Genomic DNA, 25,388 nt, shown 5'->3' with positions numbered 1-25,388 from the left:
ATGCAGTAACATTAACGTCACAGATGCTTGAATTCAGAGACAAGCAACCCCAGATCATTTTTGGGATAATAAGTTGCACTACAGAGGCAGCAGACCTCAGTATGAAATGCCTATCTCTGTGATATTAAATAAATAAATAATTCCGGTGTACAAATTACTCATTCCTAAATAAGACTTTAATTCGTTAGAAACAAACCATGGTATAAGTTTGCTTACAGCATTGCTGCAAATAGGCATTAGAATCACATTCCCATAATGGCATTGGCAAGTGTAATTCCTCGTGCAGTCAACAGAAAAGTGCTTCTTTTTAGCCTTGTTTCATGGCTGGTCCTCATGGGATAAAGTCCCAATAATCTTGTTTTCCTTGTGCAGAGAGTTCTGAAAAAACTGAAGCAGTTCTGTGGAAGTAGACTTGCAATCTGTCCCCGTTCACTTTTCCGACCGAGCTCCTCAGGCTCAAATAAACTGCAGACATTTAAAAGCAAAACTTGCCCAAAATATTCTCTCAGTTCCTGAAGGCGAAGTCAACCCAAAACATTTTGGGCTGTAAAGAACTGTCAGCATCAACGTGTCTCACTGTGCAGCCTCACTGCCTATACCCGATCTTTCATTATCATTATAATGTCAGCTTTCCAACCCTTTCTACACCCTTCACAGAAGGCCAACCTATTGCATTTGGGTGCAACCTATCTATTTGGGTGCTAGAAATCAATCACCAATGCTGTTGAGTCACTAAAAGGGTCGCTGTCCTGGATTTGACAATTCCCAGATACACTTTGGGAGGTAGCAATCTACAGATACCGCCTCAAGCAACCAGTTTACACGTAGCTATTATCTAAAAACTATAAAATGTTTGATTATACAGGGATAAGCTGCATGTAGCTATCTGTGCTCAGGGCCTGAGAGTGACCCTGGGCATGCAGGCTACATTTACAAATGTTGATGCAGCCATACTGGCTAGGCAAAATAAACACCTTCCAGCTGCAGCACTGTAGCTTCTTCCCTTACTGCATGGCTTAATCATGGAATCAGAGGATGTTAAGGGATTGGAAGGGACCTCAAAGATCATCTAATCCCAACAGGGGCAGGGACACCTCCCATGTTGCTCATGGCCTTATCTAACCTGGCCTTGAACAATGCCAGGGCTGGGGCATCCACGACCTCCCCAGACAACCTGTTCCAGAATCTCACCACTCTAACAGTGAAGAATTTCTTCCTAATATAGAACCTAAATTTCCCCTCTTTCAGTCTGTACCCATGTAGTAATGGTCCAGGACATCTTCAAGAAGAAACATGAATCAAAGTACTTGAGAGGTCTGTATATATTTTGATCTAGAAAGCAGGGTCTTTTAGCTCAGTGTGAAGAGGCCAAAGGTTTTTCCCCAGCAGTCAGCAGGTCACCATGGGCCACTTACCCCAGAGAAGGCTCTGTCTGGAAAGAATGGTGTTTGTCCACTTTCAAGCTCTGACCACCTTCACCTTACGTCCCCAGCTGTCCCCCTTCTCTGCACATTGCTTTGACATTACTTAGCTTTCTTTGACATATACTGGTCCCTTGTATCTTCATGGCTTCTCAGCTTTTCTTTCATGCCATCTGTTACCTCTTGCCTGCCTCCCTGCTGACACACACCAATAGGCTTCTCTCTCAATGCTGTAGCAAAAATGTTTTAAGGGAACTCTCCTTCTTGCTTTCTACTCTGTCAGAACACCACTGCCACAATGACAGCTGAAACTGAAGAAAGAGGAAAAGGAATCGAAAGGAAAAATACATGGAAGACACAAAACAAGGGAAATGAATCCTATGGTGCTGTGGAAGAACAGGTTGGTGTTATTTTTGGCAGCTCACTATCGCTTTAAATAGTTTTTAAGACAGAGTTGTTAAATTATTTAAAAACTGAGTGATTTGCAAATGGAACTGATGAGCCATAGGAGAAGCAAGTGTTCAGAGAAGAGCTGCTATAATCATCTAAAAAATGCCATCCTGAAGCTGACCAGGAAACCATCTACCCAGTATTCTGTCTTCAAGGAACAGCATGCTTGAAAAAGCCTTTTTATTTCTCCTCAGGATATAATTTTTGGGTGTTGAAATTCTTTCATTTAAAATGCCGCTGACTTAATGCCAAGTAAATAGCTAGAGCTCTAGAGGAGAGAAAGAATGAAAATTTATTCTAATGACAAGTTAAGAGTCCAAAGGAATTTAAAAAACCTCAACAAATGACCCTTTCTCCCCACACTTCTTTGCATGCACTAAGTTGCATATCACCCCACATTTGTTGCTAAACAAAAGCAACATATAGTGCATGTATGAAAAGATTCAAGGAATTATTTAACCGTTTCCAGAGGATTTCTTTCAGTCCTTTCCACTGGTGGCAGTAATGCTGTGCTCTCTAACTGCAGTAGGCTAAGATGCATATCTGGTTTTTTTTCTACATCTGTACCTATCTAGCTATGAATCTTCTCATCCAAATTTCCCAAAGCATTTTACAAAATAATCTGCACAATCCTTTATTAAATAAGGTAACGTAACCTTCTTATGGATGGGCATACTGAAGAGCCAAGGTACTGTGTCACAGAGTAAATCAGCTAAACTGAGAAAATCAGTCTATCAGCTGTGAAGTCAGCAACTCTGACCCCACCTCCTGCACTTGCTCAATTTGCCAAGCCACATGCACATCCCTCAGTCCTGTTAATGTTGCCTTCCCTTCTCCCTTCCATTCTCTTATTTCATGAGCAAAGTGCTTTTGTCAGCACAATTCCATAGCGATGAGAACAAATGGGAATGAGTATCTAACATCTCTTTTCAAAACCAAACATAAACCATTTCCCTTTTTTGGTTTGTTTGCTTTTAATCGTACAGTGATAATTAACTGGCCAGAATTGAGAAGGCTGGGCAAGCAGCTTCACTTCCATAGTGTCAGGAAGAACAAAATTCAGCAGTTGGATCTGCTGCTCAAGGAAGTAGCAAGATAAATGCTGGATTGTACCTTCAGTCATCACTTATGGCAGCTGGTTTAAGTGACAATACAAACCACAGAGACTCATGTTTTTTAACTTCTTCAATGTTTCCTCTGTTAAATAAGGGAGTGCAAAAACTTTCCTCTTGAAGAAAGAGCTCACTTGAAGTACTTTCACACTGGAAATTATTTCTGGAAGAGACTGAGTGTAATTTTGAAAAAATTAAAGCAAACTTTCTTAAAGTAATCTTTTAAATACAACTAAAGGTTTAGTTGAGTAAGTCTGGTTCGCTGTGGGAAAGAAGAGAGAAGAAAAAAAGTTTTACGTGGATTGAGATGACTTTATACAAGTAGGTGGGACTGCCAATTCTTTCATGTAGCTGAAGAATTACAAAATGGGAAAAGGCTCCTATTACAGATCAGCCTCTCTCTCTAGATTACAAGAAGATTTGTAATTCTGGTTAAGGAATACTGCCACTTCTCTAATGAGGGACTGAATCCACAACCCTTCCCAGCTAACCAGGAAACCTACTTACCACTGAACTATACTGGGAAGTTGGAATACAAAGCCCAATGTTTACTGCCGAGCCCTTAAACCAATCACTTAATAAACCACCTGAAAAGACTCTGAAGAAGCAACACCTCTACCTTTTCAGACCCTTTCAAGTCAAGGAGTCACAAGCTTTCTCTTCCAATTTCACCATCCAGTCATTAAGGTTTATAAACTGCTCCATTATTACACAAAACACATGGATTCATCTCAGTAAATGTCATTCTACATTGATGAACTGCTTACTTCAACAAAGAATGAGCCTCTTATTGAAACTCACGTAAGAACCTGAAACTTACTTAGACGGGAGAAGGAAATTATGGGCAATCTGTCCTTCACATTACCAAAAGGTGTACTGGACAACACAATGGAAAACGTGACACCAGGAACAATCCTGCTTTGGCATGGCAATTAATCCAGTTATCTATGATATTTTTCATCATCTGCTGTTGAATTATGTGAATTGAAAGACAGTATAAATACAGTGTAATTAATAATTTTAAAAAGCACCACAAAACTACTGGTATTTTATTTCATAGATCGGAACAGGTAAGTTATTTTGAAACCTGAGTCTGTACTCCTGCTCATACCAAACAGTGAACTTCCAAAACTGACCTACTGTGATAACTGTGAGAGACTATCTGAGAGGACACTAGCCTAAGTAAAGAGCTGTGAAAGTACATGGTCCAGAATCAAGAAAAAGTACAGAAAGTTGCCTCGTTTTCAAGGTAATTTATTATCTTATTAAACTTCTATGGTGCTGTGCAGTTAGCTATTATTACATTTTGAATTACATCTTCACTGATGTCGGGGTTTGACCCTGACTAAATGCCACGCACCCCTCCTCTCTCCTGCTGCAGATGTGCAGGAGAGGGGAAAGAAAAAAACTTTTAAACACACCGAATTCCTGAGTTAAGTGAGATAGGACACTGGTAGGAAGATGCATAGAGACAAAGAGCAGACAGGCTCCAAACGTAAAGTTGCAAAGTGATTTAATTACCTAACAGAGTCGGAGGATATATGAGAGGTAAAAAATAAGCTTTTCAGACACCATTTGTTCACTCACCCCTCACCCTCTTAAGACACCACTTTTTATCTCACCTCCCTCACTCCTTACAACCAACAGCTTGGGTAGGGGGCAGGGTATGGGGTATTTCCTTAGTCCATAAATCTATTCATCACCACAATTCTTCTACTAAAAATACTGTTTTCTCTGCTCATCATCTCTCTCTCTCAAGACAGTTTCTCCAATCACCCCTGTCTCTCTTAAGAAGCCCTTTCTCCGCTCACCCCCCTCCCTCTTTCCAAACCAACAGCACGGGCAGGGTTCAGGTAAGGGGTTTTTTCTCTGGTGAGTCCATCAGGGAGAGGGGTCCTCTGCTTAGCCACAGGGTCCCTCCCACGAGAGACAGTCCTCTGGGAACTTCTTTGGCGTGGGTCCAACCTCATGAGCAACATCCCGCCCGAATTCTGCTACAACAGAAGTCTCTTTGTCCATAGGGTGCTGTGCAGACTCTCCTGAGCCGAGGCCAGGCTGCTTCCATGCCAGGAGCAAGGCCTATCTCTCCTTTGCAAGTCTTCTGTAGCTTTAACTCTTTCGATGAGACTCCAAACTGGATCACAGCTTTCTCCAGGCATCCGCCTGCTCCTCTGGCAAGGGCTGTGGGTGAATTTCTGCACTCCTGTGGACTCCATGGGCTACAGAGGAAACCTCCTGCTCCCCCCATGGTCTTCACCATGGCTAGCAGAGAGTTTTCAGCTCCGGTGCCTGGAGCACCTCCTCCCCCACCTTCTCCACTGACCTTAGTGTCTCCATGTTGTTCTCCCTTCACATATTTTTTACCTCCTCCTCCTCTAGCTAAAAAAAAGCATGTCACTACTTTGTTTTGATTTTTTTCTTAAATATGTTTTCACAGAGGCATAACTAGCACCTCCAATTGGCCCAAACTTGGCCAGCAGCATGTCCATCACTCTCAGAGCCATCAGAGATTGGCTCTGCTGGACTTAGTAAAAACCTTCCAGAACTTTCACTCAGGACACACAAGAGCCATTTTGTGCCGCTCCCACCCCTCAGACACTTCCTCAGGCCTACCACAATAGCTTTTGAGGGCTTTAAATTTATCTTAGATGTTAAAGATACCTTGCTAGTGTTCTGGGCTAAGCTAAACCACCACAACTGAATAAAGGAGAATAAAAATATTACTGGTTGAATTTTTCCTTCCAATGAAGGAAAAGGAGCAGACAGAAAATCTGTGGAGATGACTAACTAGTACTCGTCATTCATCCCTGATGTTCCTGAGTGTTCATTAATTTTTTTCTGATCTGAAGTAGGCTGTAATGTGTCAGCCTTTTAAATAAACAGAAGTGCTGCTGGAATCAAAGGATGGTGTTCTTCAGAAGATTAGAAAAATATGGTAACATAACAACACTGTTGTACGGCAAAATGGCAGCAGAAATTCTGAGTTTGGACAAATGTAATTTTCAAGTGTGTTAAACAATGCTGTAGTATAGGAAGTAGATAAAATAATATAACCCCTGAGAGAAGAATTCCAACTAAAAACACTGCCTGGAAAAGTGGCAATTAAAATTATGATCATTAATAGCACAGAACCAAAATCTCTCATATTGATTCATGAGTAAATCGGAGAGTAGCACATTCATGTTTGTTCAAATAGTTCCAAAACAAACAAACAAACAAAAAAACCAAAACAAGAACAAACAAAAACCAAAACAAACAAAAAGCAAACAAAAAAAAGCTGCTTTATCTTGATGAATGACATCTTCTAGAGAAGCACATTTTCAACAACCTTATCCACACTTTGGGGTGTCACTGTTTTGGAGACTAGAAAGCAGTATCATGTTCAACAAAATTCATGCCTACTTCAGGGTCATTGCAGGACGCCAGCGTTTATAATTAACCCTATTTTCTTGCTATCAAATCTTCAGCATTTTCCTGTGATCAGTCCTGTCCAAATAATTGAAAATAACTGCACACAACCACCAGAAACAATTTCAACCTTTAAGTCAATAGGAAGTTTACTTTTAATTTCAGTGAGAGATCTCCCATGCTTTTCCAAAAATGTGTATGATGTAGTCTGTTTTCTGCAGCCAAGATACAGGCATAAATTACTGAAGATTGCTTCATACTAAGGACTTCATTATCCTTCCAGTAGAAAATGCTGCATAAATGGGAGAAAATGTCCCTATAGATTCCCTTGAGGTGGTATCTCCAATATCAAGTTAAAAAACAAGCCAAACCAAAATAAAACAAAACAAAAACCTCCAAATCAAACGAAACCAAAACCCAATTACAACTTTAAAAAAAAAAAAAAATCACAGTTCAAAAACCAGGAGACAGAGCAAATAAATTCAGGCATGGGACTGGTCCCAGAAACCAGTAAACAAATGTGCATAGAACCTGTGTCTCTATAACAGCTCCAGCCCTTCCAATGCAGCACTTTTTCTGCTCCTGAACAGGATTTGTGGTCAACGGGTTATTCTGGAGTACCCAGTTATGTTATTTGGGATGATGGTGATGTTGAAGCAAAGCAGTGAGCAGCCTCATCTTTAGTAACAGGACTGAGGCAAGCCCTCTCAAAATAAAAAACTAAGCTTTTATTAGCTACTTTTCTCATCACATTGTGTATGCCATGAAGGAGATCTGATGAACAGAACCCACCTCTGCAGCAAGTTACTGTATTTAGAAAGAGTCTGTAGTGCCAGAATGCAAAGTGGTGGATTACTTCTGACCTTTACCTAGTTATATGTATACCCAGCTGTCAGCTACAGATTGTAAGCTCCAGTGATAAGAAATCAGCTTCAACAGTCCTCTGCTGATCACGTTTTGCAAGTTTTGCTGCATTTATAATGCAAAAATTATTATACAGTATTAAAAAACCTGATTATACCTCAACTAATAATCCAAATGATAACAGAGTGAAGTTGTGCGGGCTGTCTAAAGAATGAGAATCTTAGCTTTTAACATCGACACAAAAAATTGAGGGTTGTAACACAGGGATGAGGGAAACAAAAAATGGTGTTGTGTTTTGGTTGATTTTCAACAAACAAAACAAACAGAACTGAGTTGCCTTGCAACACCAGTAAGGGCATTCTCTTCCAAAGGGGTGCCTGAATGTTGTCAATTTTCACATACTATTGACTACTTGGCAAGTAGCTCAGTATAACTCTTACTATATCTAAATTAAAAAGAAAAATAGTGAAAACCCCCTATAGAAGAGATGTATTATTGCAACTACCTTCATTTGAAATTTGACTGAGAGTCAGACTATTTCTTTGCAACAAAGGTAGAAAGAAGGTGGGTTAAAGCAAATACACAGAAGGTCCTAAGGGAAGAGACACTGCCCAATGATGAAATCATTCTCCCAGGAGTTGAGACTCATTGTTTCTATTTTTGTCATTCCTGTTATCATAGTGTTAAGACCTTGGGAGGAGGAAATATGATATGTTATGGTGCCAGGTCCCATGATTTTACCCAATACCATACTTCCACTCAGAAACAGCTACAGTAACTACAATATAACTACTCACAGAGCACTGCCTAACACAAGTCACATACTGCCTCAGAAGAGTATTTTGAAATTTCATTAATGCACACAAAACACTTGGAAAGCCTGAGACTAGGTCCTTGCATCACTGCAAGGTTGTATGCCACAGCCACTGAGTAATACTACTGGAAGTTTGAAGAAAAATAGTGAATGATCCCACTGTTGCAACAGCCCTGAATATTTGTCATAACCCACAAATGTATTTCATATCAGACAGGGAAAATGAAGGTAATTCAGTAGGACATGAAGTTAAACTGGAGATAAGAAGCACTGAAAAAAAATTGTGGAAAAATTTTCACAGCTACCCTTCCTGCAATGTTTCAGTGAGTTCTCCTCTCCTCACGTAAGAACTTACAATTAGTCTGCGAATATCCCCTGAGGATAGCTATCCATGTCAGATTTCGGGATATTAGATTAAACACAGAGCTTATGTTACTTGTGCAGAATGTGAAAATTATCTTCCCACCCCCTCAACACCTTCCCCGACTCCCGCTCCGCCAAGCTCCCGCCTCGGCACCAAACTTCAACGGCTGTGCTATCAGACTGAGTGCTAGACTGCTTTGTACTATTAATTGCTGATATCTAAAATCACCTTTTCTTTTAAGAAAAAGTCACTGCTGGCAGCCATCTATCCAAACCTAATTCTTAGGGAGCCCTGCTGGTACTCTGTACCCTACGGTTCTTGAAAACTAAACACACATTTTGGAAAGTAGCCAATTATTTCCTTTTTGCTCCATTGAAACAGATGCAAACCTTAGATGAGATGGTGCCTCTGAAATCTGAGGTAGTTAGAAATTTTCTGCAGTTTTGCAGGGAAAGATCTGCAGGAAAGTAGGCAGAATGGCTTCTCTTATATCTGGACTGATCTACTGATCAGTGCAGACAGTCTTCATATTTGAAAGTCAACACTCTAGGGAAATTTTTAAGGAACATTTCCCTTACAGGTTTCATGACATCACTTGTCTGTGCCTTTTCTACCTGTGCAGGAGAAAATTCATGACATTTCTGTCCCAGCAGCTGCTTATGTGAAGAGAGGAAGCACTGCTATTTCATTAGGACAGCTTTGCTCTGATCTGCCATGTGTATAGCATGAATTATTCTATTTCAGTCTTTTATTTCTGAGCTTTAAAATACATAGTACCACTAACATCAGAGAGAAACCAGGCATTATGATTTCTCAAACTATTGCTGGCTGGGTTGTTGAAAATTACCACCTCCACTTCTTGCCAATTTTTTTTTTAACAAGTTGCAAATTTTCTTCACTCTTCCAAGCCTGGAAGTCAGGTGTTCTGCAACTTGAATCATGAGAATAGCAACAGTAAATTAGAAAAGATTCTGGATGGCACAAGACTGGAAACTCAGCAGAAAGTCATTGGGAAGTTGTACACAAGTGTGTGAAGAGCAAAAAGCACAGGTTTCATATATATACATATAATCGATGCTGCAAGAGACAGACATGTTACCCATATCTAGTAAATTTAGCACAAGACTATAGGAATGCCAGCATTAGATTAAGAGACACCACATAAATCTATTTTATATTAATTTAGAGAAGACACACAAAAAGCTACCTACTAGCATGAAAATGTGTTTGATATTTTTGTGATTGAGAAGCAGAGTATTTCTACTTTCCCACAGAGCAAAAGTTCAAGGGATGAGACCGTCCCAGGAGGGAAACACAAAGAAGATCCCACTTAGTGTAAAGCTGGATAAAAACAGATTGATCGCCCCTAAGCAGACAACTAAAATTAACCTGGAGAGGTGCAGTAAGATGAAGGAAGAATTTCAACAGCCTAAGGGGAAGGATGAAAGATGTCACATCCTCCAAAAGGGGAAAATCAAGGCAAGACATAAATTATGTCTTGCCTTAATGAAAGATGAATAAAGATGCAAACTACTTCTTAGAAACAGAAAACTGAAGAGTAGAGTATTATTAAATTGCCAAAGAAAGTACAAAATAAAAGTGTGGTGGTTCCTGCCAATTGTTACCTGACAACATCCATTCTGAAAGCTATTAGGTTGTGTGGCAGAATCAGGAAATAAAGTAAACATTTGTCTGCCTAAGGCATCATGTTAAGAGAGGTTATACTGAAGGGCATGAGGATGACATTTCCAAAGAGAAAGAAACAATTATAAATCGATATCTTTATTGTGATAGGTAAAACATCTTTCAATTTAAAGAAAAGTTCTGACAATACAATTTTACATGCACCATTTTTGGTGAACAGTTGTCTTTACCATAAGATAAGGCATGAGCAGTTAATAGACCAAATCAGAAAGAAGAATAGAACAAGGTGACTCTCTGAAAGCTCATTCTTAGCTTTAAAAGTCTCTCCTGTATAATGGTGTGGAAAACTAAAAAAGGTTCAACATAAAAGAGCAGATGAACTACCTGAAGTTTATAGGCAATATATCCTACCTCCAAATTTGACTAAGCTGAACAAGAAAAGTCAGCAGTGGATGCAGCTAAATGAGCAAGAAGTACAATTTTTCAGAGTATTAAAAAAAATGGATTAGGACAAAGAATACAACTTTAAAATAAGCACCAATCTTTTCTTTGAATAGCTATAAAAGAGAACATGAATTATGACACTGATGCATACAAAAGACAACCACAATAGAGGACTTAGGGTATTAAATACTTATTTGGTAGCTCACTGGGATGCCTAGACAATGCTGCCTGCTGATCATGTTGTTCAAACTAGACCAAAGTTGTGTAATAGCAGTACTCTGCATTTTTTAGCAGTCTGGAGCTTCAGCAACTGCACATATATTTCCACCCCTTATTTCATTTCCAAAGTCAAGCTATTACTCCATTCAACCAAAGGAAAGATTTAAGGTGGATGATTAAGAAATTATCTAAAGCCATGCAAAACTCCCCAATTGTATCCTGTGGGTAAGACCATGCTCATTGTCTCACCTTCTAGCAAAAACCACCACTGTGCCTTCTTCTGACATAGTCTAGCATATACATCAGTTTCCCATGCCTATAGACATTTAGAAAGAAACCAACAGTTTAACTTTGAATCCCACACTGAAATGCACAAAAACAGGTTTTTACAGAACATTTAAAAGTCAAAATCTTCCCCAACTTTTTAAGCACTTTGATTCAACAACTCGGCAGTCAGCAAGCTTTTCACAGCCATAAACAACCCCAGCTAGTTGCAAAAGAGGATGCTGGCTTTCACTTGTGAAATTTCACTTGATGTGCTTCTGCCTTCCTATTTACAGGCATTCCCTTGACTTCTTAGTACTGCTGTTGGCATGCTAAATGCCAAAAGACAGGTTTTTAAAAAGAATATTACTTTGCATTTGCTTTTGCAAAGTCTTGTTTTTAAGCAGTTTAGCATCTAACTAAACCTAAGCAATCACCACAAGCATGTAAGGAGGAATAAAAAACAAGAGGAAAACAGAAACAAAAAAAAAAGAAAAAGTTAAATCACAAATTAAACTTTTAAAATTCACTTTTAGTAATTTAACATGCAATTAATAGCACAGATACAAAAGCAAATACACAAGTCACCCTGTATACCTTTTCTATACTGAGGTAATTTCCCATATGAAGATCTTCATTTATAGGGACCTCTTTAGCACAAGGTGATGCTATCTCAGCTGCAACTTCACCTTTGCAGATGGATTAGAGTTTAAAAATTCAGCCTGGCCTGCTTCTTGAAAACTGAATCTCTCTTGAATTTCTGTAGTTCTCTGTACTCCATTTACTATTTTCAGTTCTCTTCCTGAAGAGCAAATAATTGAAGTGTGACCTTTTTACTCACTTTAAATCTGACCTAGAAATGCACAGCTGAAATTTAACAGACTGATCCTTAATCTAACTGAGGACAAGAATGGTATGGCCCAGTCATTCTGCAGAAAGATCAGCCCACAGATATAAGAGTATAGCCAGGTCTGGTGCTTAGTTTTAGAAGTGGAATTTAGTTCTCTGCTTTGCATGATCCTGGGCTAATCTCAGTGGCCATCTGTATGGGGGTTGGGATAAGGGCATTTCCCCACCCCACACAGCTGACACGAGGTTTTCTTCAAAACTATGGCACATTATGTTGTGAGGAACCTGAGGCTAAATATTTAAATACCTACAAGTCTCACAGCTTTCCTTTGTATGTTTGATGAGAAATCAGAGGAAGCACTACGCATCCTGCATAGCCAGGTCCCTGCTTCTTTTTTTCTGTCAGTACTGATGGACCCTCTTAGATTAGTCTTATAGCAAGATTATCTTTTTATCATGTTTCACAGTCTGATTTTACACAGTATACCAGTTTATTTTCATACAAGATACTGAAAAAGAGACCATACTCCCAAACTTCCTCCACTTACTGGTGAATTCCCCATCACACTTGACATTATTTAACTGCACCCAGAAGAATTTACATCCCCATTACCATCCCCATCCTACCACCCCAAAAGATGTTACTGTTTACTGCTAGAAATAGTAATCAAACTTTTCAGGGCCTGGTCACCAAGTGGAGTGAATTGTGTACAGTCAGTGGCATTAACATGAACAAAATGTTATCAAAACAACTTTATTTTCCACCTAGTTGTCAAGAAAAAACTGCCACATCTCACATGATGCTTGAATAGATGAATAAGCAGCAACAATTAAGAAAGTTAAGGTGATCTTCATCAAAGAATACTGAATACTCTCCTTTCAGAAGCGAAAACTAAGTTGTAACAATTCCCACATCAAAACTAGAAAAATGCTTTTTGAGTGTTTAGACTGATCTTTGTTCATACCATTTTCCTTTTGATGGGTATTGAATGTAATATTCTGTGACTACTGTCCAATGTTAGTAGTAATAGAGGCAAAAACAAATACACCTTATTAGGTGGCTCTGTTGTTACTTCTGTATCTTAATGTCTGCTTTGGGAGGGCAAACTTGTGACGCTAACTCCTTCAGGATTTAGCTCATAAAGGATCAGTGACTTCTAGCACACTCTTGAGTAGCAACAAGGGAAAAACCTTGGATTGCTAGCTGCTATCTCATCTTTTTGCTTCAGGCAGCCCTGGGAAACACTGCAAAGCAGAACTTACCACTGGGGACAAGGGATCAAGGGGGCTGAAATTAGAAAAGACAGTTTGGCTTCTTTCAGTTCAAGTGGAAGTATTATGACAAAGTGCTCCGAATTATGTCACACGGGGCAAGTGTCACTGCAGTTAGTAAGAACTTACTGTGCCAGCAAATGTCAGGACAAATTACACAGCAGGACAGGCGAGATGTATGTCACATCCACTTCCAAAAGCAAAAGGCTTCCCCCCACTGCCAAGAACCTGCTCCCATTTCCAAGCTGATTTAAATCAACTACTCTTATTCAAATCAAAACAGTGTAGAATGAGTACTATAGTGACACAATGGGCAATTCTTTGGATCCTTCCCCACTTGTGTGGATGAAATGCTTTGATTCTCCACCATTCATCCACTTAAAACACCATCACCTCAAGGTAGAGTTGCATATGTAAATGGTGTCTCCCAGGTTCTTGAAGGCACTGCTTACCATGCTGATGAAAAATGTCAAACTGTCCTTATGCTCCTGGGTCATACCCATCTAATCTTTCCTGCCTCTTTGATCATATATTCTTTGCAGAAAGATGCATTTGCAATTTATGTGGCACCCAGCATGGTGTGCAGAACAACTGAGGCCTCATCGAGGCCTGGGGTCCCTTAGCACTGCTAGAAAAGTGAATAATAGGAACATAAAAATCAGTGCACCAGAAAGGAGAAAGACAGGATTAAGTTGTAAGCAAATTTTTTTTATTTAAGCATAAGGAAATGTTTCACTGAACTGCAAACTCCTAGCAAAGTGAATTTTGATTCAGCTATCTTTAAGTTTGAAAATAAATGTTTCAATTAAAAATTACCAGTGCTTCAACATGGGGAAAAAAATTGTCCTTATGTTCTACAGAGAAAACAAACAAACAAAAAACCCACAACAAAACTAGAGCTACAAAACATTTGGATGAGTTGGAGAAAATGTTTATTCAGTTTTTAACTTTTATAATCTAGGACTTTTCAGAGGTTTTCAGATGCTTCTTCAGGCTTTCATTTTCATGAAATGAATATTAACTGAAACTCACATAGCGTCTCATAATATTGGAATATCTGTGTTTGATATAAACCAGAAGGTAGCTTCTTCCTTTAGTTCCTAAGCTTTGTTTGGTGTTTCAATAATTTCTCAGCAAAAAACAGGTAAACACGGCCAAAAAGCTATCAAGAATAATGCCCACAAATAAAACACAATATAAAAGCTCAGGAATTCCAAGTCTGGCTTTTATTTAAGCCCCTATTACCTCCAGTTATTTATTCTATCCTGCAGCTGCAGGCTACCATCAAGATTCACTATACAATATATACTATATAAACTATACTATATATACTATACTAATACAAGAGCCACTATAGTAGATCATCTCAGGTGCTTTAAACCAGGGAGTGCACAGCACTGAAAGAGCAATGAAGTTTTAAGTGAAGACCAAGACTGTTCACAGAAGCAGCTGCATTGCAAGCTCGTATTTCCACACAGCAACACTGCAGGGACGACAGCCTTTGGCAAACGAAAAGTAACAAAGCAACTCTGGGGCTCTAACAACATTTCTGCAGTGAAGCAGCACCAATAAATCCAGTTAACTAAGACACTGCAGAATACTCTGACCCTGCATGTTTTTCTTAGGCACTAGTAAAAGTTCTTTTCAGATACTCAGATACTCAATTTGTGTGCAACTCTGTCATGAGCTGGTGTTCTGAATGGCTGGGCTTGAGCTATGTCTGTGTAAGCACAATTTGCCTCCATGTATTCATTCTCTATCCCCAGAACGGCTGCTGCAAGAATGCAAATCCTATTTGGAAGGATTACTCGCCACGCAACAGCCAGAGGCCCTGTCCGAGGCTGGGCTCCCTGCTGAGCCAAGAAGCACTAACTCAGAAGCTCTGATCCAGAGAAGGATGTCATTAAAGCAGGCAAGGTGGCACAGGAAATGGTATTGTCACTTCCCAAACGCAGAACCAAAGCTGTAATTCCCCTCCTCCCTTGAGTACACCTTGTGTAAAGGTGCTCAAACAAGAATGCATAGACCAGCAGGCATTTGTACTTGTGGGAGTTGGCAGTAACTGGTGGCTATAGAGATTCCACTGGGGCACTTGAGTGTGGACACTAGGGGTTACACAACCATCTGGTAGGGGAAATAGAACTCTCCAGAGAAGTGTCTGCTATCTAGACCCGATTCTACAGTTTTTTTATGATCTATGTACATTCCTTCCTAACAACAATTATGGAAAATTACTGGAATGTCCCAAGTACTCAAGAGTTTCAATGTGTTTTTCCTTTTAAGTTGTATTTGCTGTTGCTTATCTTTGCATTTTCTGAATACTTCATACATTTCATTGCTGTTATTTCAGCATGCAAGGGAGCCTTCCTATTTCGGCAGGATGCAGTGCCACAGGCTGTTACATTCCCCACCTAAGGATCTCTTCAATTTAGTTCTTCCACAAAAGGAGAATGAGAGTGGTTATCTCACACTGGTGAAAATGGCAGACTGATACACTAGTCACATTTCCATACAGAATAGAAGCAACAGCAGTGCACTGCACAGGATTGCTCCCTTACTATTTAAAACTGTCTGGTGAAAATGGAAAAATGAAGTGTCACACTGAATTGAGCTGAAAGTCCTCTCTAAGGACCAGCTAAGCCCAGTTGCAACTGCCTCTTTTTCCAACTGCTCAGCTGCCTAATTTGAGCTCCTGAATAACACAGAGCTGGTATGGTTTCGCATTTGCTTTGTAGCAAACTTGTGTTGATCAGAATTGTTAAAATATGAAGAACTCCCACACAGACATTCCCCAGACACGCAGAACTACATCATCTTGAAAATGAGAAATTTTACTTTAAAATAAATTCAGTTCATGTGTTTCTCAAGTGTTTCTACCAGTTTCAAGTAACTTTTTGAAAATCTGTGTTCTGTACCTTCCCTGAAAACAACTCAGTAAGGGAAACATCCAGAGTAAGTGACAGTACATCTGGGCATCAGGCAAAAGATGCCCAGAAAATGTATCAAGTTCTCCACCACCTTCAACTTAGACCAGTAAGTAATTATTTTTACTGGTAGAGAAAAAAAAAAAGGAAAATAAAGCAGATTTTATAAACAAACCATATAACAAACCTGAAAGTGAAAGAACACTAAAACTGTATGAAGAAAATGGCATAACTTGCATTTCAAGTCAGAGACATTCTCTGACATCCAGTTTAGAGACTTTTTCTCTTGATTTGCCACTACACCAAGCACAGGTTTCAAGTCTGTTTCAATCTACAGCAATTAAGAAGTCCATAAAAAAGATGCCTTCGGTGAGTAGGAAGGTCTTCTATTAGCACATGCTAAAAATAGACAACCTGTAGAACTATCTGAACAGATAATTCATATAATAAAACTTTGAATTCTACAGGCCCCAAGGATGCAAATTTATCGTTGGCTTTTGAAACTTGAGGCTTTTTCGGGTCTGCATATTGTCCCTTTATACATTGTTATTAACTGGCCACAGTTATTAGCTGTGAGCTGCTAGGTTGAACAAGCTTTGGAGAACACCTCCACTACCATCTCAGGCAGCGCCACTGAAGACAGCTGCACTGCACTGAACAAAAACAAACCAACACAGAAATCCATTTGGGCCTTACCTTGTAATGGGAAGAGCAGATGCCTTCAAACATATCTATATCCATACAGTCCATTGGTTCAGATCTTTGTGGTGATAAAAACTCTTCCAGCTTCTTGCTGTCTTACTTTTAATCTGCCAGCTGGTGCAACCTGTAAATTTACAGAAGTGGGTGTGTTATTCCAAGATGTTTATTCATCTCATTTTATAAGACATTCAATTTAAATACATATGGCTCTGTGCCATATGGCTCCTATTGCTCTCCAGAGCTTTCAGTGTAATGGATTACAGACCACATTGTTTCTGCAGGTTATTGATTTTTGGGAGTATAAGGAGAAGACTCTTTAGGATAGTCACTTTCCATACGTGTATATGCTGTATATTTGGTAACCTTCACCTAATTTTATGAAATTCAAACACTTAAAAAAAACCACGGCATAGCTTTCATCTCTGAACTGTCAATTTCTTTGTTAATTTATCTGTTAAAGGCTGATTCTTGAGGAAGGAGACTAAGTTCGATTTAAACACTAGTTCTGGAATTGGAATTTTACTTATCTGAGAAACTGAAGGTTGGCAGAGTGGCCAAGATTTATATTCAGCAATTAATGTAATAAAAAAGAAAAAAGCTTCCAAAAAAGTGACATTGGACACAGTTCAAAGGTTTTCAGGAACAAAATGAATTAGTGGGACAGTAGGAAAATTCAGTCAGAGTTGGTTTTCTTTTTAACTACTCAGCAAATCACAGTGAGATTCCTCAAATGTATCTAGAGCTGCAGTGCCTTCCAGGTATCTAAATTTGGCCTTCCAAATCAAAAGGAACTCTGAAAACAAAGCAACAGGTTCTTTGCTTATATAATACTGTTTTCCTCTGTGAAAGCTATGAGGGAGTCACTTATATATGTTTGACTTCCCACTGCAGACTGTTCAGCACATAGAGCTTTACCTCTGTACCTGACAGCCACCCCCAATATCTTGATCCCTATATGCAGGATCCACAAGCAGAACACATTTTCATGGTGGATTTTACAAAAACATATTTCAGTTTTCATGAAAGTTCAATTAAACAACGGAGTGTAATTATCTATTTACTGGCAGACAGGCAGCCAATGTTAGTTCAAGAGCTGCTTTGCTGAGCTGTATTCAACTGCTCAAACAACTGTTTCATTATGAGATTTCACCAGACAACCCTGGCTCCAGCACCATGGCACAGAAAATGGGATACATATTTGCTGCTTTCCACATTTTGGCTCCTGCTGCTTAAAAGCTGTCCCTGCTCTCCACAGAAATTGTTTATGAGTATTTCAAAGGTTAGTGTAGCTTTGTGTATATGTGGTTTGTAATGTACACATCTTCCATAGGCTCCTCTCTCCCTCCCTTTTTTATTATGCAAAACTGAAAATTGATTCACTTCAGTCAGAATGCCTAAAAATCATCAGTGGTGACACTTATGCAATATGAACGACTTGTAGCCTTACATTCTGATGTAAATTCTCACCATGAAGGATGACACACGAAGCCACCCCATCCCTGCATGGCAGAGCTGGCATGTCACTCACTGATGGCACATGTTATATCTGGTTACATCTTGCTTTTCACATCTGAAACTCCTGATGGAGCCAGAAAAAGCCTTGATCCTGGGAGATGTTTTAAGGGAACTGAGCCTCCTCTTTGATGCAGTCAGATCTCACATCTGAAAGGTCAGACAAATTACCCTGGAATCCTTGACTTTGAATCTCCAAATAATGACCAACATTACACAGGCTCTCCTTTTACTCCCAACGAGTTTCAGGACTAGGTTGCTGTGAAGTAAAAGATTTGTCCTTCAGAAGTATTGAATAAAATGACAGCCATGACCTAACATGGGGAAAAAATACAACACACACTCCTGCAAATTGTGCATCACATTGAAAACTGCTAAGAAAAAAATACTGAAATGCCACACTATGCAGGTTATCTGAACATTTCCAGGCTATATTTGTATTCAACCCACGGGTTTGGACCTCTCTAATTAGGACAAATCCTCCTCCTTCACAACAGTGGAGCATGCAGAGACTGGCGTGAGGAAGTGGCTTGCATTGCAATTCCACTGTATATTACAGTTGCTATACCATGCTTGTGTTGGGATTTTAGCACAACTCTCGTTCAGAATACAAATCCAACATAATGTCAAATACCTTCAAATAAGTAAGTCTGGTCTTAACACAATAAACCCTCCCACCATCTCAGACCTGTTGGATGGACCAGAGCCTGTAGGTCAGGAGAAGCAGCCAACAAGTCTTTTTGGCTCTACACAGCTAACCATGTCAGTGAGAAGTTGATCAATCTCCATTTCCCTGTAGCACCAAAGAGTCCTAAAGCAAGCAGGGTTCAGACAGAGGTGAGTGGCTGCTGTCCTTTGAAGGGTGGCCAAAGAGGAACTTCACTGAAACATGGACTAAGACCACTCAACTTGGCAGAAAGAGGCAGCAAGTTAAGAAAAGAGGCATCTGGGACATAGGCTTTGGCATGTGCCTGGATGCTGGTAAAGAGAATTTTGATGGCATTGTTCTAACAGCTTAGCATGGATCACATGGATCCTACCTCTGGTGACTTTGGAAAGGAAAACTGTATGTTATGTTTCTCAGGTGACTTTCAATCTTCTGGAAGAAGAAACAAAATACAAAGTGTAGACAGGTACTGCTCCATTGACTTTGAGTGACCTATTTACACTTTGAGTGACATTTACAGATGTGGATATGGACTAATGATAAGGACAAGCTCCAGCTACTTCTGAGCTATGAAAGATTCCCAGTGTGCCTGTGTGATGTCCAAACACCAACGAGTTCTGTGCTCAAACATATATGTGTACATGTGTTATGAAATATCAGACTCAATCTTATTGCACAACCTCAATTTTACATCACCATAAAGGACTCCTAAATGTAGTCCTGCACCATCTCTTCTAGAGGACTACCACTGGATTAAAATATGAGCACCAGTGATTCCTTAAATGACCGCAGAAGGCTTCTCTCACCCATGTCTTCTATAACTAACATATTGTACTAGTGGCTTGTCATAAAACTATTCATGTTCCTTTAGGCATCATGATGCTTTACTGAAAGGCTCTTCCTGGAAAAGTCTGCCTTAATAGACAGCTTAATAACGCAAAGAGAGCTGCCCAGCCAAACCTTTTATTATATCACACCAAAACTGCCTGAATTTATGCCATTGCAAAGACGGTTGAAAATTCGTGGCTGCTCTGGAAGTGTATATACCAGCCTCAGAGAAAAAACTCACACATCCTTGTTGATTCATACTAATGTCATTGTTTGTAATGACAGGATGCATTAAATCCTGCTTAAATTACCAGGCACAAGAGCACTTGTGGATTGACATGTGGTCTTCCCTCAACAGCACTGTAATGGGGCTGAGGTAAACCAGCCTGCTGCAACCAGCATAATGTCTCCAGATGCCTGCATTCCTCTGCACACTCCCACCCATCTCCCACCACATCTCCTACTCTTTTCCTTTTGTTATTTTCTCTTCTTCCTGCCTTTCTGTTTAGCCGTCCCTCTCCTTTTGTGCTAGCAGAGGTTGGAGGGCAAGTGGCTGACAAAATGGGTTTGCAGAGAAAGACCTGGGACTCTCAGAGGACAAGTTGATCGTAGACAAGTAGCATGCCCAAGTGACAAAGAAGAGACAGCAAAGAAGATAAAGCCAGGCCCTTCTCAGGGGCTCACTGAAAGAACAAGATGAAACAGGCACAACCCAAAACACAATCAACTCCATTTAAACAGAAGAAAACTCTCACTATGAGGTTGGTGCAACACAGATACAGACAACCCAGACAGACAGTGGAGCTTCCAACCCCAGAAACTGGGGACATTCAAAACGCAGCTGCACACAGTCCTGTGCAACATGCTCTAGATGTTTTGAGCAGAGGGTTGTACCACACAACCTCCAGAGGTCCCTGCAACCTGAGCAACTCTCTGACCCTGTAAACAGAGTCCTGCTCTCAAATTTATTTAACTCTTTTTTTAAAAACAGGTTCACCATAGTATGCTACTGACCTGGCTAAATTAAAAACTTGCTCTTGAACAGTGCTACAAGAATTTCAGTTGAGGTCTCCACACTTCACAGATGGAATGGACTGATGAAAAAATGACCTTGAAAATGTACCTAGATGTTAGAGATGCTCCTTACTCTGAGAATCATGCAGCTCCTTTTATCTTTTCTTAGGAGAAAAGCTCCAGTGGCCACTGCTGCTTGCAGCAAGATCAGTACTTCTACTTTCAGCATTAATGCATTATCCACTTGTAGAATTACATGTACGTCTTGCCCATTATATCATGCTCCCAAATGGTGACTGTCAAGGCAATTTTTAGCAAATCTTTCCCTCAGCCTCCCAGCACACTGGATAAAACCTGCTTTTCTGATGAAGAAAGAATGAGGAGAAAGCATAGAGAATTCATTGCCATAATAAAGAATAAGTTGGACCCTTACAGCTCCAGAAAGTTTTTCAAAGGAAAACTGGCAAGCATGCCAGCTCATATGCTTTTTTCAGGGAATGCTATCAGCAAACCAAAGGTCACAATGAGTGTTTTACCTGTGGATTACATGTATCATCATCGTGGCAAGGATTACTCAGTATCAAGCAGAGATGTATCATGTTCTTGCCCAAAGAGGTTGCTCTAAGTGTTCTACATAATTCATTTTCTCCATCAGCCAGAAACAAGAGATAGGTCATTCTTTCCTACACCCATCACTCATTATTTCAACAGTTACCACACTCCTGTTACTAATGATCTATTGGTAACACCTCAACATTCGAGAGTCCTGGTATCTTAGGCTTGAAATCTGAAAGGCTTTATTTATAACAGACTATAAAGCAGATGCAAAAATATAACCTGGGCTTACTCCTGTTTCTTTTGAAGAATAACCTCAGTCTTCAGTCAGACAAGAGAGCTGACTGTGAAGTTTTCTCTTTGTGGATGTTAAGTTAAAAACTTAAGAGATTTTCATTCCTCCTAATTTGTATATTTACTGTGGCCAGCACATGCTTCCAGGTGAGTCATTTGTAGTTACCCCACAGAAACTGTGTCTAGTGGTTTCCTTGAAATAATTCAGGGAATAACAAGAGATTTTTTGGTTCACTTTCATTTCTATTGATTTTAAGCTAACTATCTTCAGTGTCATAGTCATAAAATTGCTCCCTATCACTCAAGGGAGATCTGTTGTAGACACCACATTGTCTTCAGTTGTGCTCCACAACACAACTGAGCTTTGGATGCAAAAACTTAGTACCTATTCATAAAAAAGTCATATATTGCTTGTTAATTCATTTAGTAATTTAGTAAGTACAGCCAAGCATACCAGTTAATATTTTGCACAAGCAAGGATGTAATGAAACAAGTCAGAGAAAGTGTTACACAGATCCACAAATTCTGACTAGAATAAATAATTTGCAAACACATACACTAGAATTTATTACATTAATTGCCTCTATTTACCTGGCAATTGATTAATCCAATTTACAGCATGGCCAAAACTTGTGGCCTACCTATAATCCAATGAGCTAGACTGGAGCATGAGTTGGTTGGGTTTTGTTGATGCAACTGAGGTCTGTTGTATGGCCACCAAGGGATTCAGCCTAGCTGAACTCTTGCTTTGGGGAGCAAATGTGAAGAAATGTAATCTGTGCTGATTCAGCTTATCTGCTGAGGCAAACCTCAGCCCTGGCAAGACCTCCAATGGAAGGCAGCACCAGAGCAGATGCTACAGCACAAGCACTTAGTAATATTGCCTCCTGTTGCCAGGAGAGGAAATATTGCCCAGTGTTTTCAAACTTTTAAAGGCAGTGACAATACATAAAATCTCTTTAATGTTTGCACAATGTTGCAGATATTTCAGCATTATATTGAAACATCCATTTTATTAGCAGAAATAAAAGATTTTGTCAATAATAAGCTTGAGTTTTATTTTATTCTGCATTAGGCTGTTGTAACTGCAGATCCTGCGTGCAATCACATAATTGTATCTCTACCATTGTGACACTTGTAATTGGCTTCCCTCTTTCTTTAATCTCTCCAATGGAAAGACAAAAGTTCAAACTATTTCATACCTGGCATTAGTCTAGAGACCATCAGTTTACAAGAGTAGAGCAAATTCCATCAGTTCTAATAGGATTAAAGGTGTTTCTGCAGTTTTCAAATCCTCAGAAGTAAGCCATTTTTTTAAAAGGAAAAACTGGTGTTCACACAGTTGATTAGCATGTTCCACCACAATCAGAATAGCTGGCAAGAAATACAATGATTTCACTGCATCTACATTAAATATAACTTTATGATTATGACTTACAGTAAGCCTGACACAAACTAGAGGGGAATAGGTCACTCTGGGACAACAGCATAGTAGGCAATAGCCAACTGCTTGCATGTGCAGTTTTAGGTCTAATTAAGTTTTTAAGTCACTGAAATATCTTCAGATACAGGTAGTACCACTGTTACCATACTGCTATCTATTCCTGCAAATTATCTGGCTAAAATCACTCTGCAAACATAAGAGTCAGAACTTAACATAGATTTGAACAGTTGCATCTGCCTTCCAGAGGTAGTGCTGCAAAGCAGTAGCAGAAAATGTTTGCTCATAAAAATTTTTTCTTTTGAATTGCATTCCGTAATCTACTAATTTGCACACCTTCCCCTCTCCCCCTACTTCCCAAAAAAATAAAGACCAGCTGTAAAATGACACCCTCATTCATCAAAAGCATATTCTCATTGCTGATTTACTTCCTCAGGCAGTCAAAGGGTCATTTTTAAACATTAAATTGTCAATAGGATAAAGAGGTACTGATCCTACTTGCTTTAATTAGCAGCTTTTTCCACAGCAGCCTCTCCATATAAAGGACTACCTCCATAGACCTTGAATGCCTGACTGCTTTCTGCAGTTGAGAGAGGTGAATTTTCTCTGATACAGTATATATTTTGCAGCTCTGCTGCACATTCATAGCATAGTTCATTTTCCTCCCCAGTTTATCCCATATAAGTCTGTTCAATCCTTAATTACTTATCCGTAGTTATCTCTGTACGACCATCTATGCAATCTATGCTTTAAAATATTTTCCTGAAACAGTCATCTGGCTCCTCCTACTATTTGAGAGAAATACATGAAGGCAATCTCTAGTAAACTGCCTATCACTACTACAACAGGCTTTTGCTGTGGTTACACTTCAAGACATCTTTAAAAAAGGATGCCGTCTTACATGCAGTGCTCTACTTTAAATACAACATGCGAGCCACAGGCTCCCAGTTCATTATGCTATGGAGCAGTCTCGTGCCTTGGGCTGTACATTACCAATACACAGCTCTGCCAACTGGTCGCGGCAAGCACCTTGTAGTTCCTGCTTGAAAAACAAAAAAATAAAAAAAGCCAGCCTTCTACCAGAGATACGATGCTTTACATGCAATCATAGATACTAATGTCACCTTCCCTCGCAGCTCCCACCCATTCGAAAAGAGTGGGAATAATCCACAAGCGATTTTCACTACGTGCCTACCTCTGAAACTGCTTATTCACACAGAACCGAGCCCACTACACTGCAGAAGGACAGTTCCAACGCAATGCTCCTTCAACTATCGGCACAAAACACCAGGCTGCCGCCACTTCACATCATCTCTCACGAAACAAGAAGAAGACAAACCGATAAGCGAACGCGTCTCAGAAGCGGAGCCCCATCCCTCGCTGCTGAGCTTGTGCCGCCGAACAGAACAGAACCGAACGGAACGGAACGGAGCCGCGCAGCCCCCGCCCCGGCGGAGCCCCGGCCAGAAGGAGCCAGCCGCCGCTTGCCGCTGCCCTCACCTCCCCTGCGCTGCGCTGCGGAGCGAGCGGCGCTGCTGCTGCTGCTGCTACTGCTGCCGGGCACCCTCCCGCCGCTCGCTGCTGCTGCTGCTGCTGCTGCTGCCCCGGCGGCGGGCGGGGCTCCGCCGGCCCGGCCTCCCCGGGAAGGGTCCCTGGCTGCGGCAGGGCGGGGGAGGCGGCGGCCCCGCCGCGGGGTGCGGAGCGGCGGCGGGCGGGCGGGCGAGGCGCGGGCGGCGAATGTAAATGAGGAGCCGCGGCTGCGGCAGCGACTGTCGGGGATGAGGGGCTGGGTTTTACCGGGGCTGGGGCGAGGGGGATTAGCCGTAATCGCGCCGAGAGGGGATGCCCGGGGTTTAGGGGGGCCGGGCTGGAAAGGTTAAATGCGCGGCAGAAGCTGTCGGCAGGAGTACGGCGGTACAGTGAAATTACAGGTGGCTGCCACGGCGGTTCGCTCCACACAGCCCCGTGTGCTGCGAGCAGTGGGTTGTTTGACATTCTGGCAGTGTTTTACTACTCATTTACACCGGAGCTCGTGTGATGTCAGGGCAACTCGTACAGGTTTGAGCCTGGCTGGCAAAGACCTCCAGGGGAAATCTGCGACTGCTGAGTTAGGATTATCCCATAGGCAAGGGAACATTTGTAGGGACATTGGTGTGGCTGCTCCGAGAGAAACTGAGGCTCGGAAGTGCAGGTCTAGAAATAGTGGCAGCTCCCAATCCATGTCCCTTCTACCCTTCTAGTTCAATGCCTTACCCAGAGCACTACTGCTTCCTGAAAATTTTAAGCCTTCCTTTGTCTCCCCTCATTAGCTACAATCATTATTGGT

General features: G+C 40.6%; 1 protein-coding gene across 3 annotated transcripts in view; it reads right to left on the bottom strand.

Moving 5' to 3' along the window:
* TMEM108 (transmembrane protein 108) overlaps window positions 1-24,692 on the bottom strand; it is a 162,263-nt gene extending 137,571 nt beyond the window's left edge. Inside the window, exons 1-2 of one of the 3 annotated variants that reach the window (XM_085051278.1) lie at window positions 24,563-24,692; window positions 16,746-16,875 (exon numbers count right to left, since the gene is read on the bottom strand). The gene's annotated coding sequence lies outside the window, so the exon portion shown is untranslated. Of the gene's footprint in view, window positions 1-16,745; window positions 16,876-24,055; window positions 24,104-24,401; window positions 24,503-24,562 lie in introns of those variants that run through there. The other 2 variants (XM_085051277.1, XM_085051280.1) reach the window with 2 other exon arrangements.
* Window positions 24,693-25,388: the final 696 nt, after the last annotated feature.

This window comes from Lichenostomus cassidix, chromosome 2, assembly GCF_008360975.1.
Source record: "Lichenostomus cassidix isolate B80296 chromosome 2, HeHo_3.0, whole genome shotgun sequence".
Taxonomy (NCBI): Eukaryota; Metazoa; Chordata; class Aves; order Passeriformes; family Meliphagidae; genus Lichenostomus; species Lichenostomus cassidix.
This window is presented reverse-complemented; position numbering and strand designations above follow the sequence as displayed.